Source organism: Oryctolagus cuniculus, chromosome 4, assembly GCF_051225735.1.
Source record: "Oryctolagus cuniculus isolate XC-2025 breed Fujian yellow rabbit chromosome 4, ASM5122573v1, whole genome shotgun sequence".
Classification (NCBI taxonomy): domain Eukaryota; kingdom Metazoa; phylum Chordata; class Mammalia; order Lagomorpha; family Leporidae; genus Oryctolagus; species Oryctolagus cuniculus.
This window is the reverse complement of record NC_142870.1, coordinates 131,205,492-131,223,603: the sequence shown is the minus strand read 5'-3', so window position 1 is coordinate 131,223,603 and position 18,112 is coordinate 131,205,492. Positions and strand designations below refer to the sequence as shown.

Below are 18,112 nucleotides of genomic sequence, written 5' to 3'. Positions count from 1 at the left end.
CGTGAGTGAGCTCCGAAGACAACACTCCCGGGCGGAGTCTTCATTACGGACACAGCTCCCAGCCCGCGGCTCCACAGCAGCCTCCCAGGAGATGGTCAGCCAGGGATGCCCAGCTGAGCCACCTTTGAGTCCCGATGCACAGGAACTATGGGATGATCAGTATTTGTTATTTCAAGCTGCCATGTTTTGGTAATTAGTCACACAAATTACTGCGGGGGCAGTTTATAAACACAAGAGAGGTGGAAAGCCACCACTGGTTAAGCTTAGAAATCGCCCACTCATAATACTACTGTCATGCTGATTGACTTGGGCAATAAACAGTGCTTCTGCAATTCAGCAGAATTCTCCAGCAGTGGCTTCTGTCCCGGTTGCCCCTCTTCCTGTCCAGCTCTCTGCTGTGGCCCGGGAGTGCAGTGGAGGATGGCCCAAGTGCTTGGGCCCTGCACCCGCATGGGAGACCGGGAGAAGCACCTGGCTCCTGGAACCTGGCACCTGGCTCCTGGCTTCAGATCAGCGCGGTGCGCCGGCTGCAGCATGCTGGCCGCGGCGGCCATTGGAGGGTGAACCAATGGAAAAGAAGACCTTTCTCTCTGCTCTCTCGCTGTCCACTCTGCCTGTCCAAAAAAAGAAAAAAAAAAAGAGGAATACATAGAAAGACAGGTACGCCAGCGTCTCTACTGCCCACCTTGACCTCTGTGGCACCAGGAAGTCTTCAGCGTGGTGCTGGCAGGTGGACATGGTGTGTCTGTGGAATGCCTCCTGAGGGGCCTGTCTAAAGCTGTTTGGCAGGTCACTTTCTCTCACAGGCATGTGGAAGGAGGGCACTGTGAAATGACGAGAATAAGTGTAATCTGGTAAATGCATAAGCTAGTAACCCAGCTAGTACCATAAGCTAGTAACCCATTGTCAGCACCCGGTACTGGGTCCTGTCCCCGCTGACAGCACAGTCGCTTTGTTTACACCACCATCACCAAAGCATGTCACTGGGTGACACCAGAGTTCTCCATCTCCGTTATCCTCTTAAGGGGTCACCTTCTAAACGTGGTCACTATAGGGCCGGCGCTGTGGCGTAGCAGGTTATGCTGCCATTTGCAGCCATTGCATAAGGGCGCTGGTTCAAGTCCTGGCTGTTCCACTTCCAATCTAGCTCCCTGCTAATGCTCCTGGGAAAGCAGTGGAAGATGGCCCAATTGCTTGGGCCCCTGCACCCACGTGGGAGACCAGGATGAAGCTTCTGGCTCCCGGTTTCAGCCTGGCCCAGCTCCTGCTGTTGTGGCCACTTGGGGAGTGAATCAGCAGATAGAAGACCTCTCTGTCTCTCTCTCTCTCTCTCTCTACCTCTGCCTTTCAAATAAATAAACAAATAAATATTTTTAAAAAAAGAAGATGAAAGAAAGGAAAGAAACATCACTAGGCAGCCCCGAATGTACGTAATCTGAAATGACCCACTGGACATGAAACCCATTCCCTTCCTCACAGGAAACATCAGCATCTCCTTTGTTAGAGGAGGAAGAACAGTTGTCCTCTCTCTCATTATAATTTCAAATGTTGTCAATTTCTGAGCGACTGTAAAACTGGTCTTAAAATGTTTATCACCCTCCAATGCAAACAGAGCCGGTGACTGTGACTACCCAAACCTTGAAGAGCTCTCGTTCGAAAGCCTTGAGGAATTGTTGCCAGCAGTCATTTCACCCATGAAACGGAAGGCCCAAACAAATTAGCACACTCAAGCTGCTCACTTAAAATATTAAAAGATGTATCTGGATATTTCAAGCAAATCCGTCACCTATGAAGGCAAATGCAATGAATTTTCCCACAATCTTTCCAGAAGGACGACCGCAGGTGCCTCCCAGGCCAGCCCTTTGGACCTGGTTTTTTTTTTTACACAGACATCAGCCCTTTGTGTGGCTCTGGGATTTTCACAAGGTTGGGAAGGCCCAGAGCCCCTTTCCCCAGGCACAAACCAGTTCAGCCCCAGCTTTGGGTGACACAGACAGGGAGCGGAGCCTGTGCCCAGGCAGTTCTCGCCACATCACCAGGGCAGCCAAAGCCCGAGAGCAGCAACCTCCTCCCTCCCCAGAAAGCTGCAGTCCCTGGCAGTCCCGGCAGCCTGTGCTGCCGTCCCTCACTCCTCCCTGGCACCGTGGCCTCTCTAATGGAGTGGGGAACCCTCACCCTCCAAGGGGGAATTAATTTCCAGAAAAGCTCTGCATCGGCCCCAGCTAAGTTCAAATGAATCAAAGACACTTTAACATAGCTAATAACATTTGGCGTTCCAAAGAGGCATGACAGAAATTGATTTCTGCTACTGTTGTATTTTTCCTAAATGGACTCAGAGGGTGATTTCCTAGGACAAATGCCTTGAGTATGCCTGTAAGAATCACTTCGGTTCCCGTGGTTTGCAGGAAAAGTGTCAATTCGATAGATGAGGTCTGAGATGTTTAATTAAAAGCATTCTCATTGCTTCACAGCCATGCCTCCCAGGACATACAACACAAACCCTCCTCGTGGAAACTCCATGAAGGCAGCTAAAATAGTCTGACTATTTTTTTTTTTTTACAGGCAGAGTGGACAGTGAGAGAGAGAGAGAGACAGAGACAAAGGTCTTCCTTTGCCGTTGGTTCACCCTCCAATGGCCGCCTCCGCCGGTGCGCTGCAGCCAGCGCACCACGCTGATCCGAAGGCAGGAGCCAGGTGCTTCTCCTGGTCTCCTATGCGGGTGCAGGGCCCAAGGACTTGGGCCATCCTCCACTGCACTCCCGGGCCATAGCAGAGAGCTGGCCTGGAAGAGTGGCAACCGGGACAGAATCTGGCGCCCCGACCGGGACTAGAACCTGGTGTGCCGGCGCCGCAAGGCAGAGGATTAGCCTATTGAGCTGCAGCACCGGCATGACTATTGTTTTAAATGAAGTTCAGGGAACTTCACAGCTCGTGGATGCCATCATTTAGGAGTTACCTTCAAGAAGAGGAAATGACATTTTTAAGAAAGATTCATTTATTTATTTGAAAGAGTTACACACACACACACACACGGAGAGAGAGAGAGAGAGAGAGAGAGAGAGAGAGAGAGAGATCTTCCATCCTCTGGTTCACTCCCCAGATGGCTGAAGCAGCCAAGGCTGGGCCAGGCCGAAGCCATGAGCCAGGAGCTTTCTCCAGGTCTCCCATGTGGGAACATGGAGAGCCATCTTCCGCTGCTTTCCCAGATGCATTAGCAGGGAGCTGGATTGGAAGTGCCCACATGGGATGCCGGCATTGCAGACAAGTGGCTTAACCCACTGGGCTACAGCTCCAGCCCGGGAAATGACATCTTATCAGCTTCAGTCTAGATCACTGCAAAATATGGCCACTCTGCTATTAATTCATCTCTATTCATTTACAGGGTAAAGGTAGCATGCTCAGTGGGACAATTAAACTTCATAGGAGAAAGATGATGTAAAAGGTGACATGGGCCATGAGTGCGCGTGTGGAGGTGTGGCGGCCACAGGCACGGAGCCAAAAGCCCAGGACGCCATAGGGCTGGGGATTTTTCCATTGTTTTGTTAGATTGTTCTATTTCCCCTACTGGTTTCTAATATATGTTCATGCTCTTTAATTATGGAAAATGAAGTTGGCTTGCCCCCTCCCAAATTCAGACCAAGGCAAAACAAAAGATGAAAGTGCACCACCCATTATTTTTCGTACGGAATGTGATGAATTAAAATGCTATCCCCTCTCGGTTTTACTCCACACTACGGGTTCTCCTCATTGCGTTCTGGGCCTGCGGTGCCCCTGCTCCGCTCCTTGGGCTCTCTGCCCGGTTCCTTTTGCGGGCGCCGCTGAGCCTCCGGGGGTCCTGCCTGAAACTGACGGCTCTTTCAGAGCGGGCTCACCGCGCCGCCGGCTCCCTCTTGTGGTGCTGCCAGGTCACTGCCACCTCTTCCAGGGGAGCGGAGATCCCGGGCGGCCGAGGAGTGCCAGCTCTGCCAAGGTGGGGAGACCTTAGGATCCTTCCTCCTGCCTCCAAAGCCCTGTCACTCCTCAGATATCAGGGGTGTGAGGATTTCCAAGAGGCGTCAAAAGGGTGTAGCCTATAGCATTGGAGAGAGAGAGGGAGACTGTGAGAGACACAGTACGTGAGAGACAAGAGTAGAGGTGTGAGAGACACACACACAGCCTGGGGGAGAACGCACACACGTGTGGAGTGCTTGAAAGTGTGTGTCCTTGCAAGTCTGTGCTGCGTGTGAGCACAGGCAAGAGGAGAGACAAGGAGAGCCTGGCTGACATGATGGAGACTGATGCGCCGCTTCCCATGACTGCCCGGGGAGACGCATCTGCTGCACCTGCAGATACCCAGCCCTGGGCACCTGCCAGCACTGGGGATGCCCGGATGTAGCGGCGTGCTCCTGCTGCCCAGCTGCGGTCTCCCACAGACGGTGTGGACGGGGCTCAGAAGGGCTGGGACTGAGCCTTCCCATCTTTCTCTCCATCTTTCATCACATCTGTAAAATGGCACAGAAACCCCGCCTTTGCCTGTTAGGAGGCTCGATCCAACTGAATGGTGCGCAATGCTCTGAAAACCCCGCGCAGATGCAAACTGGTGCTGTTAGGATTTTCTGTGTGAAAGATCTTCAAAAGGTTCATGGAAATGGGTTAATATGGAAAACTATGCATGGAATTCAAAAGCAAATTGGCACAAAAATAAATTCATCTTTTAATTCCATTTTTTTAGAAACCTCTCTTTTTAGTATATGTTCAATATAGTATTTTGAGGGGGTTCTTACAAAAAATCGTATCCAAAACGACTTTCCTAAGGCCTGTGACTTAAATTCCCACCTTTCCTGGGTCTTCTCTGGGGTGAAAGCACTGTTATGCTCTCTATCTCTCTCTCACTGTCTATCTGTCAAATAAAAAAAAAAAAAGCACTGTTATGGAGGATATAGGGTTAACCCACAGGAATCGGTTTGCAGGTTCACTTTTCCATGGGCCACTCCCCTGGGCATCATGGTGGGAACAGGCTAGAGACTTCCCACTGGGCAGCAGGCGTGCAACTCCCCAGCTGAAACCACAGTTCCTGAACTTGGTGCGGACCCACAGCTCCAACACCAAGGTCACTGGGCCTCCTCCACAGCTCTCTTTCCCCAACGACCTTCTAAGCCTTGTCCCTATTTGGGCCGAGTCTGCTCGGGACTTTCCCTCCCTCCTTCCCTTCCTCCCTTCTTCCCTTCCATCCTCCCTCCTCCCTTTTTTCCTCCCTCCCTCCCTCTCTGTCTTTTCAACACCCATGATGGGTGACGCTTAGCTCTGTTCCGTGGTACCCGTACCATACAGGGTTGTGGCAGAGGCTAACAATGCCCAGCCCATATCTAAATACCAATGGCTACTTATGTGAACCCAAGCTTTTTCTCTTGGGTTACTGCTGCCTGTGACCGCCCTCGGGCAATGGCAGGTAAGGGTAAGGTAAGGGTGAGTGGATAAATACACCAACTTCCTCATCCCTCAGGGCAGCTGATAACCCGGAGGAATGTTCTAGAGTGTTTCCATGTTTCCCAGGGGGATTAAGCCCAAGAGAGACCTGCCAGGGCCCCTGCTTGACAACACACCCTTTGGTTGGCTTCCTACCCTCCTTCGCCTCCACCAGGGCTTCCTGGAATCCGTTCACGTATGAACCACCACCACTCAAGTCTTCCTGGCCCTAACCTAGGACAGCTGCTGTGGGAGGCGGCCCCTGGGGCAATGGCTCCCTCACAAGCCCCCACCACTGGTGTCCAGTGGAGTTTTGAAACAGCTAGTCCGTTTGTCTTCTGATTCGCCCTGCAGCTAAGTTCTCTAAGACTCCCTAAGCAGTGACTAAAGATGACTCTGCTGGAGGGAGCCCCAGCCGCTTAGGCAACCTTTCCCCCTGTACCAGGGACAGCTGGCCAGAGACTCGAGTTGGTGAGCTGCTGTCAGCTGTGGTTGAAAGCCTGGAACGAAGACAATGAGAGAGCCAGATTGCTTGCACAGCAGCACTTACACTCCCCTGGACAGGAAATGGAATTCACAGCTCTGGTAGGCCTCCCGCAGGGAAGTGCAGGCCTTGTTAAGACAGGAGTAGGACCCTGACACTCAAGGGCACCTTCAACCCCAGATACCCAAGACCCCCGGACTGGCAGCAGTGGGCCACCAGGCCACTGGCCACTGCCTTCTCCTGGTTAGACAAAGCCCTCCCCCAGCTGGGTGCTTGCTGCCCTGAGGATCCGCCCTCTCTCGCTGCTAGACCAGTAATCACAGGCACATCCCCAGGACGCACGGGAGGAAGGGGATTATCCATGGAAATAGCCAGAGAGCCTGGCTGGTGAGTCCAGTCCAGCAGGAACTGGTAGGACAGGAATGGTGATGGGTCTTGGGCCGGTGGCATCCGCAGGAGCAGAAAGGACACGCTTGGCGACCTGGGGCGCTCGCTCGTGACTCAGGCTGCCTCTTGTAGGCCAAGAATGGCAGTAGGCCTAGGGGAGGCCCCGGATCTCATGTGGTCCCTGAGAAGGTAGAGGCGTGAGCGGCCCCTCGGTAAGTTCCCTGGGAGGCTGGGTGGCTTCCTCTGGCAGGAGGAGGGAAGAGCCAGCTGTTATTGGAGATAGACAGCCCAGACCCCCGCAATGTGCCCTTGACCCCAGCAACCTGGCCTCAGTCCCTGTCTTCCTGATTGGTTGTTAACCCTTACCTGCCCAGACCAATCAAAGGTGTGGATTTTCACGGCATTTTCTGCCCTGCTTACTGGACATCATTTCAACCCCATTAAAGTAGCCAAAGGGTGACACGCCCTTTCTGGCGCCATTCTGTGTGACCCAAGAGCCTTTGCTCACAAACTCCCATGAGCAACTCCTCCTTTGGAGCCTGCCTCCTGGCTGCTGAACAGGAGGCACCTTGCTTTCAATAAAACGTCTGCTTTGCTCGCTCTCTTTGTCCACGGGGAGATTCTTTTTGGGCACAGGCAGAGAGCTGATATGATCCTTCTCAGGAGCTGTAACGGTCCCAGTGCAAAGCCAGGCAGAAAGACAACCTGGGGGCCTTGGCCTGTGGGGCCCCCCGGCTGTGGCTGACGGAGCCGAGGGTGAGATCTTGGGCAGCCAGTGACAGTATTGCTTGATGTACAGAACCAGTGCACGTGGGAAGGCAGCGAGGGTGGCCCAAATGCTCGGGGCACCTGCCACCCTCTCCGGAGACCAGGATGGAGTTCCCGCCTCCTGGCCTCCCCCTGGCCCAGCCCCAACTGTTGCAGGCATTTGGGGAGTGAACCAGATCTCTCTCTCTCTCTCTCTGTCACTCTGTTTTTCTTTTCTTTTTTAAAGATTTATTTACTTATTTGAAAGTCAAAGTTACACAGAGAGGCAGAGAGAGAGGTCTTCCATCTGCTGGTTCACGCCCCAGATGGCTGCAACGGCTGGAGCTGCACCGATCCAAAGCCAGGAGCCAGGAGCTTCCTCCGGGTCTCCCACGTGGGTGCAGGGGCCCAAGGACTTGGGCCATCTTCTACTGCTTTCCCAGGCCATGCAGAGAGCTGGAACGGCATTGGAGCAGCAAGGACTCCAACTGGAGTGAGCAGGACTGCAGGACATGCACTTCTGCCTGGAGCAGTCTCTCAACAAACAGCACAAGCTGACGGAGGAGGCCCCGCCCTCCTCGACCCCGTTTGGACAGCCACTTTCACAAAGTCGTCGGGTTTCTTTGGGCCTGGTTCCGTCCGGTGATGGGGCTCCAGCGGGCGTCCTGGCTTTCACTTACAGTCTCAGATCACCTCCCCCTGGCGTCCCCACCTTCCCGACCCCCTCCTTTGCTCCTTCCACACCAGTCTCCCCTCCCTGGCCTCTGTCCTCTGTACACCGAGTCGAGGATTTCCGCCATGGCCACCACAGCCAAGGACAACAGCCTTCACGCTCTCAGGCTTTCCTAGTGTGTGATGTACAGCCTTTTCCAGAAACACAATTGCATCTAAAAATAGCAGCCGCCTGCATTTTCCCTTCATCTCCACACAATGACTCGGGGCCACTGCCACCGGCCTTGAACGAGGGCCAAACCCTTTGAAACCCAGAGGTTCGCTCTCAATGGAGGTGAAGGAGGCCGCTTCCCAGGGACGTCCAAGTGCGGCAGGCAGCTGTTTACTTGCTCCCCGTTCTTTTGTTCGGTTGTTTGATTTTGCCGGGAAAGCTTGGGGAGGAGGAAGGAAAGAGAGGAAGCGAGAGGCCCCTGGACCAAGGGGAAGGAATGGAGGGGAGGGGGCTCAGGAAGATTGGGGGGCGCTGGGGGTGTGGGGGGGCCGCATAGGGGATGATTCCCAAGGGAGGGAAAGTGGCAGGAGGCTTGCAGGAGGAAGAAGCATCCGCTGGAGAAGGAAGAGAGGGAGGGGAGATTCCAGTGTGATTTTCAGCCGTCTCAGGACAGCTGCGGGGGTCCCGACATCACAGCTGGCTCCAGGTTTCCGGAAGTGGAGACTGCCGGGAGCCAGCTGAGCCTCAGGGCCAGGCCTGCAGCTGTTTATTTTCTTCTTGCAGCCCCCTGAGCGGCATCACTGCCTCTGGGAAGAGGAATCCTCACCTAGGGCTTCCTTCCCTGGGGTATGCAGGGGCGGGTGGGGAGGGCGGGTGATGGGGGGAGGCGGAAAGAGCTATCTTCAAAACTAGACAGCGCTGGGGTGTCCCACCCTTCCATCTGAGACCAGAGGACCTCAGCTGCAAGGAGGCATACGGAACTCAGTGCGGGTCGGTGGCGTCAGGCAAGGGTCCCAGGAGAAATCCCAGCCTCCACGTGGAGCTCTTGCCTGCATGTTGCAGGAGGCAATCCTGCAGGAGAAACGCAGATTCCAGGCGTGAGGCCAGGAGGAGGCAGTGGGAAGATCATTTACCAAAGTTATTTATTTATTTTAATTTGAGAGGCAGGAAAAAGAGCCGGGGCCGGGGGGTAGGGGGTGGTGGCTAGGAGGGGCAGACAGAGAGTGAGCTCCTATCCACCGGTTCAGTCCCCAAACACCCAGGAGACCCAGAGCTGGACCAGGCTCCACGTCTCCCACACGAGTGTCAGGGACTCAGCCCCTGGGGGCTATGACCTACTGCCTCCCAGGGTGTGCAATAGCAGGAAGCTCATCTGGAGAGCAGAGTGCAGACTCGAACCCAGGCCCTCTGCTAGGCAATGCAGGCATCTGAGCCGCCAGGCCAAATGCCCACCCCGTGATAAATGCTTTTAGTGTCCTGGAATTCCAGAAGAAAACAGGGCACTGGTGGGAAGCCAGGAGGCATGAGCTGGAAGTCACAGAACAGAAACAAGCAGAAGACGGTGAGTCCTGCCGGGCAAGCCAGCACACGTGACTCAGCGGTGGGCAGCCTCAGGCTCCACTCCCGGCTCTTCTGTCACCAGTGGATGACCTGGAAAAACTCGTTTCACCTCCCCACACCTGAGGCTGCGCATCTACAAACCCCTGGCAACCGGGCCCTCCTCATGCCCTTTGCAAACAGTGTGTGTGAGGACGGCGTGAGACGTGAATGCTAAATTCTCCACCCTCCCCCACCCCCCAGTTCTGTTCAGGGAAGTGATGGGCAGGGAAGAGGCAGGAAGCACTAAGAAAATACTTGTGATCTGAAGTCAGGCACTGGGCCAGAGAGAAAAGGAGAAAGGGGCAGCCAGGGGGCCGGAAGGAGAGAGAGTTCAGATCAGACCTACAACTAAAGACAAGGTGAAGGAGCAAAACGGGCTGGAATCTTAGTGCTCTCAAATAGGTGAGAAGATGGAAAATGGTGGCAATGGGGTAGGAGCCAGGTTGTGTTCTGCTTTAAGGATTTATTTATGTGAAAGGTAGGGTGGCAGAGAGAGAGGGAGAGACATAGGGAGAGCTTCCATTCGCTAGTTCATTCCCTAAATGGCTGCAGTGGCTGGGGCTGGCATGGGCTGATGTCAGGAACCCAGAACTCCATCCAGGGCTCCCATGCGGGTGGCAGGGACCCATGTACTCAGGTCATCCTCTGCTCCTTTCCCAGGCACATTGGAAGGAGCTGGAAGGGAAGTGGAGCAGGTGGGTCTCCAAGAGGAACTCATTACGGGATGCAGGCATTGCAAGCAGTGGCTTAATCCTCTGTCGCAAGGCTGGCTCTGGGGCCAGGTTTGTGTGTGCATCGTCTCAGGACAACCAAAGTGTTTGAAGATGGACACGTTTTGAACATCACCTTTTGGCAACCCTCATAACTACCGGACCCAGCCACTGATCATTAGGTCAGTTATCAATTCTCTCTCTCCAGCCCCCAAACCCACCCTTCAGTACCTGCTCTGAGAAAATGGACTGAACTCGAAGCGTTTCTCCTCTGCTATGGGCACGATGGCAAGCTCTGTCAGTAGAGGGCGCTGGCGGGACACTGCCCGCTGAAAGGGGCTTTTCTTCCTGGTTCCAGAATCTTCGGCTTTGTTCTTACTAAGAATGAAGAATCTGTCAGCAGTGCACAAGCGGGGCATCAGCTTGTAGGTCTGATCAGCTCCAGCACGTGGGTAGGACCCGCAGTCCGTCAATGACTGCAGGGACCCAGCCCTTGTGATGGGGTCACGGTGCACGCCGGGCCTCATACCTGCAGTGGAGCCCCAGCGCCTCCCGGGCGCTGCCCTCCAGCACCGTGGGTCTACACCCGGGATAATGACGTCCTTCCAGTGTGAATGCAGCTCGACAGGCTCATTCTGCACACGCGAGACCCCGCCCACCAGCCTCAGCGCTCAAACACCCACTGGTCTCTTTTGGGCCATCCTGGTCGCGGTGAGCCAGCTCCGGCAGGGCAGCCCGGTGGGCTCAGCCGCGCTCTCGGCGTGCGTCCGTCTCGCTTCTTCTGGCTAAGTCGGAACCCCAGCCTCGGGAGAACCCACTTCCCGGTTTATTTTTCTTGAGTACCCTCCCCAGGTATAGGGTACCAGCTAGAGGTCTCCTGACGTCTTCGTCTTCTCATATCCTATCTTGTCAATACTTACGTTAAACTTCCCCTAGCTGTGCTGCTGTGTGGCTTCAGTTTCCTGCGTGTACCGGGAGAGACAGTCGGTCATGGCTGCCGACCTCACAGAAGGATGCGGAGAATTCGGCGGCCTTGTTGAAAGTACACAAGACAATCTTGCCAGTATCCCAGACAAAACATCAACCCTGGATCTGCTCACGCCTTGCAGCTACCTACAGGTGTGTGAGAAATATACCCTCCACCGGAACAGGTTAAATGATACAAGTTCGATGTCATCAGCAAAATTCAGGCTGTGGAAAACCAGGATAGAAATAACTAGAATTCTTCAACAAATGGGAGAATCTATAAATTAAAAGATACTTAAAAAGCACATTAACCAATTAAAAGTTATGGACCTTATTTGGATCCTGATGAAAGCAAATTCTTAAAACAGATTTATGAGATGACAGAGGAAATTTAAGCCCTGGATATTTGATGCTAATAAGGTAATTATTTCTGACATGTAAGAGCTCATAGAGGAAATATGAACTCCGGATATCTGTTGATGTTAAGAGAATTATCTTTCTTCTTATAAGTGTTGATGACATTGTGAGACTTTTGATCTTTTAGATTTACTGAATAAAATACTAGCAAATGAAATAATATGTTGGTGATTTGCTTCAAAATAATCTTGCCTGGGGTAAATGTAGATAGGAGAACGTATGGGCTGTGAGGGATAACCTTGAAACTGGGTGATGAATAAATGGGTTTTAACACTTCCACAAATTGAAAAGGGAAATGGTCGGGTAAGTGGAAAATGAACACAGAGTATAAACAGGCAACCTATGAAAGAAATAGACGAAAAAGCCATACGTAAGAGTGCACAGCCTGGCTAGTAACAAAAAAAATGTAAATATAAAAAACGATGAAAGATCAAGGAGAAAACGGGGAAACAGGTATCCCCACTAACACTAACATATTGATGGGAAACTTTTCAAAATGAAAAATGTGCATTTCTGTAAATCCAACACTTTTGCTTCCAGACATCTTAGAGAAGTTGTAAAATACATGGACAAAAATAGAAGTTCATTGTGGCAAATTTTTTTTTGCAATAGCAAAACACTAAAAGTGAAGTACATGTCCATCAACAGAAAAAAATGGTTAACAAAAATGTAAACACAGCACAGTGTGTCCACCCATGATCCTTTGCAGCAGTTAGACTCTGCCAGTCAACTCGATCGTCAACTCTGAGGTGCATTGCTCAGTAGAAAAGCACAGTACAGAATCACGTGTTCTATTCTATAGACATTAAACAGCTACAGTCAACCTCTCTAGAAAGAAGCAACCCTTTTGGGAACCCTATAGGCTGCCAAGAGCTTTCTCTGATTCTTTCAAAAACTTCCTTCTCTTTGCTCACCTTCCTTGAGAGAGAGAGAGAGAGAGAGAGAGAGAGATTTGTATACCAGTCTTCATGTACATATGTGCGTATACAATACACCATATAATTCTACTCTGTTGATTTTTTTGTAAGTGTATATGCATTATGCTTTCATACTTACATTTCTTTTGTGTTATAAATGTTTACTGGATTTGACCCCAAAATATGATTCCTTAGTAATCTGATCAAGAGTGGTTTTTAAGGCATGGTGGGACGCCAACTACGGTGGGTGGGAGCATGGTCAGAGCATATACCTGCCCCCCTCAACCTGCCTAGCCCCATGAGTGTATGAGGGTGTTTTGCAAAGTTGATGGAAAATGGAATTATGGTGCAAAATAATTTTGAAGTCCATGCGTATAAGGGGTCTTTAAAAAGTTCATGAAAATGTGTATTATGAAAAATGACATATTTCAAAAAGAAATTCTCCAGAATGAACTTTTTAATTCCATTTTCCAAGAACTTTTTATATACCTGTGCATAGGTAACAGTCCAGGTGTTAAGATATAGAGAACTCAACTGCATTTGTCAAATTTCCAGTGGTTTCCTCTAATGTATCCTGCATAGGATTCTAGGGGCAGAAGGACTCTTAGAGACCAGCTGGTGGTGTTTAAGGATAGGAAAGTTGAGGTTCAGAGAAGCTAAAAGAGTTGCCCAAGAACCCCAGACTATTTGACATTCTAGAAAGTTCTCTCACTAAGTAAATAGAATAGCATGCACAGGCAACCTCTGAACGTTGGGAACTATGAGGAAGCAGCTAGGCTTGATGTGTTCAGGACAAACCTCCAGATTAGAATTCCTGCATACTTGCTGACAGCCACGTATGAGTGACTGGCATCCCGCGATAAATCACTCCCAGGATCAGGGGGTCAATCACCCCAGGCTTTGTTCTTTGTAGGGCAGCACATTTCTCTCCGGTCCTTTCTGTTCTATGTCAGGGGGTTGTTTCGACCGAGGTCACTGGGCTGAAGGACCCACTAAATTTGGCCTCATTCCCGTCTTGGCCGGCTGCCACGGCCAGGGTGTTTACAAGTGTCAGATCCCAGGCACATTTTCTTGTCTTGTCTGAGAAAGCCCAGAGTCAGAGCGGTAAAAGAGCACTGGATGAAGAGTCAGGCAGCCTGGGGTTTCGTCTTGGTTCTGTCCCCGTCTTACTGTGTGCACTTCAGTCTGAAGTGTTTTCAGAGTATGTTAGCTCAAGCAGAGTGAGAGAAAGAAGTACAAGGTTGTAACCATGACTGGTACAAAGCTGAAGCCAGATACTAAGGAAGAGAGAGGGTAAACATTGACAAAACTGCTTCAGCCAAAGAGAACCAGTAGATGCATCCTCAGATGTGGTGGCTACCTGGAGTACTGGATTTGAGCCACAGTGGAGCTCAGGGAAGAGAGTTCTGTGATCCATTAATGATGTCTGCCATGGTTGAGGAAACAGGGAGGGGGTTGGCGGGGGAAAGAGGGTGCCAGGTTTTTGCTATCCTTGCAGCCAGTTATGATATTTAGCTTTCTATAGCCAGAAACTCGTGACCCCAAAGCAAAGTAGGAAAGCGCATGTGATGAGATCTCTTTAGAGCCAGAAATCTGGCTCATTTAGGATATAATTAAGAGAGCAGGGAATCAGAAAGTCTGGATTCTATTCTTTGAACTGTCACTAAATAATATTCTTGAACAAATCAACACTGTGTTGGAATCCTCACATTTCTGGCTGTTATGGCCTGAGGCATGATAAGGAAGGCACTTTGCAAATAAGAGCGACACATGGACCAACCCGAGTGGTCCTGCAGCCATAGCAAGAGACTCTCAGCGGCAGTTTGGCCCAGTTTTGTCTTATTTTAATTAATGCTATAATTGTACAGAATTTTTAAAATGTAAAGCGAGTTACAAATTTTTCCAATATGACCCATTAAAAATGGCAGAAAAAGTGATCAAAAGAAAAGTATTTGCATTCCTACCACTCAGGTTCCACCTTTGACATCTTGTACTTCTGGCTATTAAGAGAATGGGCTATAAATGTTTCCTTTAATAAGCAGTAGATTTACATTTTTTGCTCATGTTCAGGGAAATAAATCACACACCGGGAGCCAGCAACAGTGAGCTATATTTAAAATTCACAAAAATATTGTTTAATAAAATTAATCGGTAATAATTTTGTGTTGTTATTCCTATTACTAAAGGCACTGAGCATGAGCCAGGTTAAGGTGTGCACCTTATGCCATCCTCTCTTCTAAGTCTGCATGTGAAATTGAGGCAAATGAAGGCCCTTTCTGAAATAACATGCAAAAGTGAATAAGGACCGGAAAGCAGTATAAAAACAAAGAAGACATTTTTTAAAATGTGAATCCGTGTTACTAAGTCCCCTATTCAATAAGAAGAAGATAAAACCACTTGGCAGGCACCAAGGGAGGCTGTAGGTTTCTTTTCCAAGGGAAAGCCGGGGCAATGTGATATATGGGACTAGTTAAGGCCCGGAGCTTTGAAGTCAGTCTGGCTGGAATCCTGGCTCCGCAGTTAATGAGGATGTTACTGCTCCCCACCTCATAGGATTGTAGTGGGAATTAGTTGAATTAACCCATGTAAAGTTCTTAGGATGGTGTCTAACGCGCACACTAAAGCACTCCAGGAATCTTGGTATTAAGAGCCATCCTGTTGAGCCAAACATGATGAAGATCCTTACAGCTGCGTGGAGGGCGTCCTCAGAAGGTCTTTTATGGTGAGCACACGGTGAACAGTGTGGGCACTGTCACTAGGATTGCAAGGAGGGGTATCTTCTCTGGCTAACAAAAAAACTCTCCCACAACAGGGGCAGGCATAGAGCTTAGCAGTTAACACACCGGTAATGACACACACATCCCACATCCATCAGAAGACCTGGGGTCAGCTCCTAGTTCCAGCCTCTTGCTAACACAGACCCTGAGAGGCAGCGAGTGACGGCTCAAGTGACTGGGCTCCTGCCACCCACTTGGAAGACCTGGACTGAGTCCTTGGCTCCCAGCTTCAGCCAGCATTTGCTGAGTGAAACAGTGGATAGGAGTGTGCTCACTCGCTCTCTCTCGCTCTCAAATAAAATAGAATAGAATAATTTTTAAAAACACCTCTCCTACAACAAATCCCAGACATTTTTCAGGTTCAGAAGCTATGGAAGCTCATTCCAAGTCACCTCCTCTCTGATCTACCCTGCACCCCACTGCCAGAGCACTCTCTTCAAAGCACTTCTGTAAATGCTCCCGGAGAGTGAGCTCAGTCATTTACCCCACACACACTTAGTGATCCACGAGGCTCAGCCCTGGGGATGGGGCTGAATGAGAATTCCATGGGCCTATCACAGGAGCACACAGTCTAAAGAGAGAGTTGGGTACCCACGCATAATGCACACACCTGCCCAAGCACAGAGATAAGGCAGTGAAAACAAGGGCCATGATGCCCGGGGAGGGATCACACTGCAGCCCGCAACTGCCTTTACTTCTTCCCTCCTCATTCCAGCATGTTGCTCTGATTTAGGTAGGGGAATTAGGTGCAAATTCATTTATTTCATGAATATACAGGCTGAAATAGATTTTTTAAGTTTATGTATTTGTAAGGCAGAGCAACAGAGCAAGAGAGAGACAAGGAGAGGGAGAGAGAACCTCCATCCACTGGTTCTCTCTTCAAATGCCCGCACCAGCCAGAGCTGGGCCAGGACAAAGCCAGGAGCTCAGAACTCCATCTGGGTCTTCCACATGGGCAGTAGGAATTCAAGTACTTGAACCATCATCTGCTGCCTGGCAGGATGCACATTAGCAGGAAGTTGGATTGGAAGAAGAGCTGCTGGGGCTCAAACTGGGCACCCTGACATGGGAGGCAGGTGTCCCAGGTAGCAGCTCAACCACTGTGCTACGTTGCCCATCCCTCACAGAAGCCCTTCAAAAGAAAAAAAAAATTGGGGCCCATGCTGTGGCACAGTGGGATAAACCGCAGCCTGCAGTGTGGAATTCCAAATGGGCTCCAGTTCGAGTCCTGGCTGCTCCACTTCCAATCCAGCTCCCTGTTAATGACCTGGGAAAGTAGTAGAAGATGACCCAAGTTCTTGGGCTCCTGCATCCATGTGGGAGATCCGGATGAAGCTCCTGACTTCTGGCTTTGGCTTGTTCCAACCCCGGTCATTGCAGTCATTTGGGGAGTGAACCAGCAAGTAAATGATCTCTTTCTCTCTCTCTCTCCCTCTCTCTCCTTCTCTTTCTCTGTAACTTTGCCCTTCAAAGAAATAAGTAAATCCTCTAGGGAAAAAAAAAAAAAACCACAAGATTTATCTATTTGAAAGGCACAGTGACAGGACTCTTTCATCCGCTGTTTCACTCTGCAAATGTCTGCAACCCCATCAGCCAAAGCCAGGACCACCATCCAGGTCGCCCATGTGGATGGCAGGGACCCAAGCACTTGGACCTTGACCTTCTGCCTTCCAAGGCACATCAGCAAAATGGGATGGGACTTGAACCAGCACTCTGATGTGCAACCTGGATGTCCCAAGCAGCCACTGAAAACCCAGCACCATCATGCCTGCCCCTGTCTGAAGCCTATTGGGGTAGCTCGTTGAGAGTGGAGGAACCTGAGACTGGAGCATGAAATAATTTGCCCGGTAAAGGGGTACTTCAAAAGTTTCATGGAAAAAGGAATTAATAGTGAAGTTCATTTGGGTGCATAATGTTTTGAAATCCATGCACAGTTTACTTCCTGATATGCATTTTTCATGAACTTTCTGAAGACAACTTGGGTATGTGGATTTCAAAAGCTTTTGTACCAAAAGAAACCTAACTTTTAATTCCATTTCCCATGAACTTTTTGAAGTACTCTCCTACTACCAAGGGCATGAGTCAGGGATTGAACTTGGATCCATCTTCCTCTTCACGTCTCCTCCGTTTTCTCCCTTTCTCCCCCACCCTGGGCAGTCTGCCTCCAGCCCTGCTGTTCCTCAGATGGTCGCTGTTCCCTGCTGTTCATCCAAACACTTATATTTTCTGATCCTAAGTACAGTGGGAGCAGAGAGAAAGGAGCCACCTGCGAGGGCCAGAGTCACTAAGAGCCAGGGTATATTGAAGATGGACCTCGAAGGATGTGTGGGCTAGGGATTGTCCAAGTACAATGTGGAGAAATAGGGCCTGGACTTGCAATGGCCCTGGGAGACGCAATGGATGCCTGCAATAATCAAAAATAGGTCTTTGAATTGTGAAAGGTGAGATGTTGACTTGGCAAGGCAAGCCAGGGTCTTGGTCTGGAAACACAAATGATGTTCCTGTCCTCAAGGAATGCTCTCTTAACTAGGGGTTCAGAAACCGAAAGCAATATTTCTCTTTCCCAATTCCTCATGTCCACACGCAGTGCTGGGCACAGTGTAAGTTTCCAAAACTCAACAGCAGACTAAGCGATGGACTCACCTTCTTCTTAGCCCAGGTGAGAGACGTCTGCAACCCTTTCTGTGTGCTGACTTCTTTGTGCACTAAGGACACGTTTTCCATCTGTCTTAAAGCAGTTCAACATTTTTGCTGCATTGCTGAGGCCATTTTAATTTATCACTTTGTTTTAAAGAACCGCACCATCCAAAAATAGCACCGAATTACTCATTCTGTTCTAGGGTAGATGGTACTGCAGCCTCTTGTGAGTCCTGGCATCTTGTGCCAGTGAGGCCAGGGTCAGCACAGGTCTGAATTTCTGAATTCTAACAGCCACGAATGAGAGCTGCTTGTTTACTGAAGCAAATTTTGAGCTTTCTTTAAACCACCAAACCCACTGA

At 50.3% G+C, this 18,112-nt stretch overlaps 1 long non-coding RNA gene across 1 annotated transcript in view; it reads left to right on the top strand.

The window, feature by feature from the left end:
• Positions 1-11,576, top strand: part of LOC138849368 (uncharacterized) — a 42,606-nt gene extending 31,030 nt beyond the window's left edge. Inside the window, exon 2 of the long non-coding RNA XR_011388138.2 lies at positions 9,987-11,576. This is a non-coding gene — a long non-coding RNA (uncharacterized LOC138849368). The remainder of the gene's footprint in view (positions 1-9,986) is intronic.
• The last annotated feature ends 6,536 nt before the right edge of the window (positions 11,577-18,112 follow it).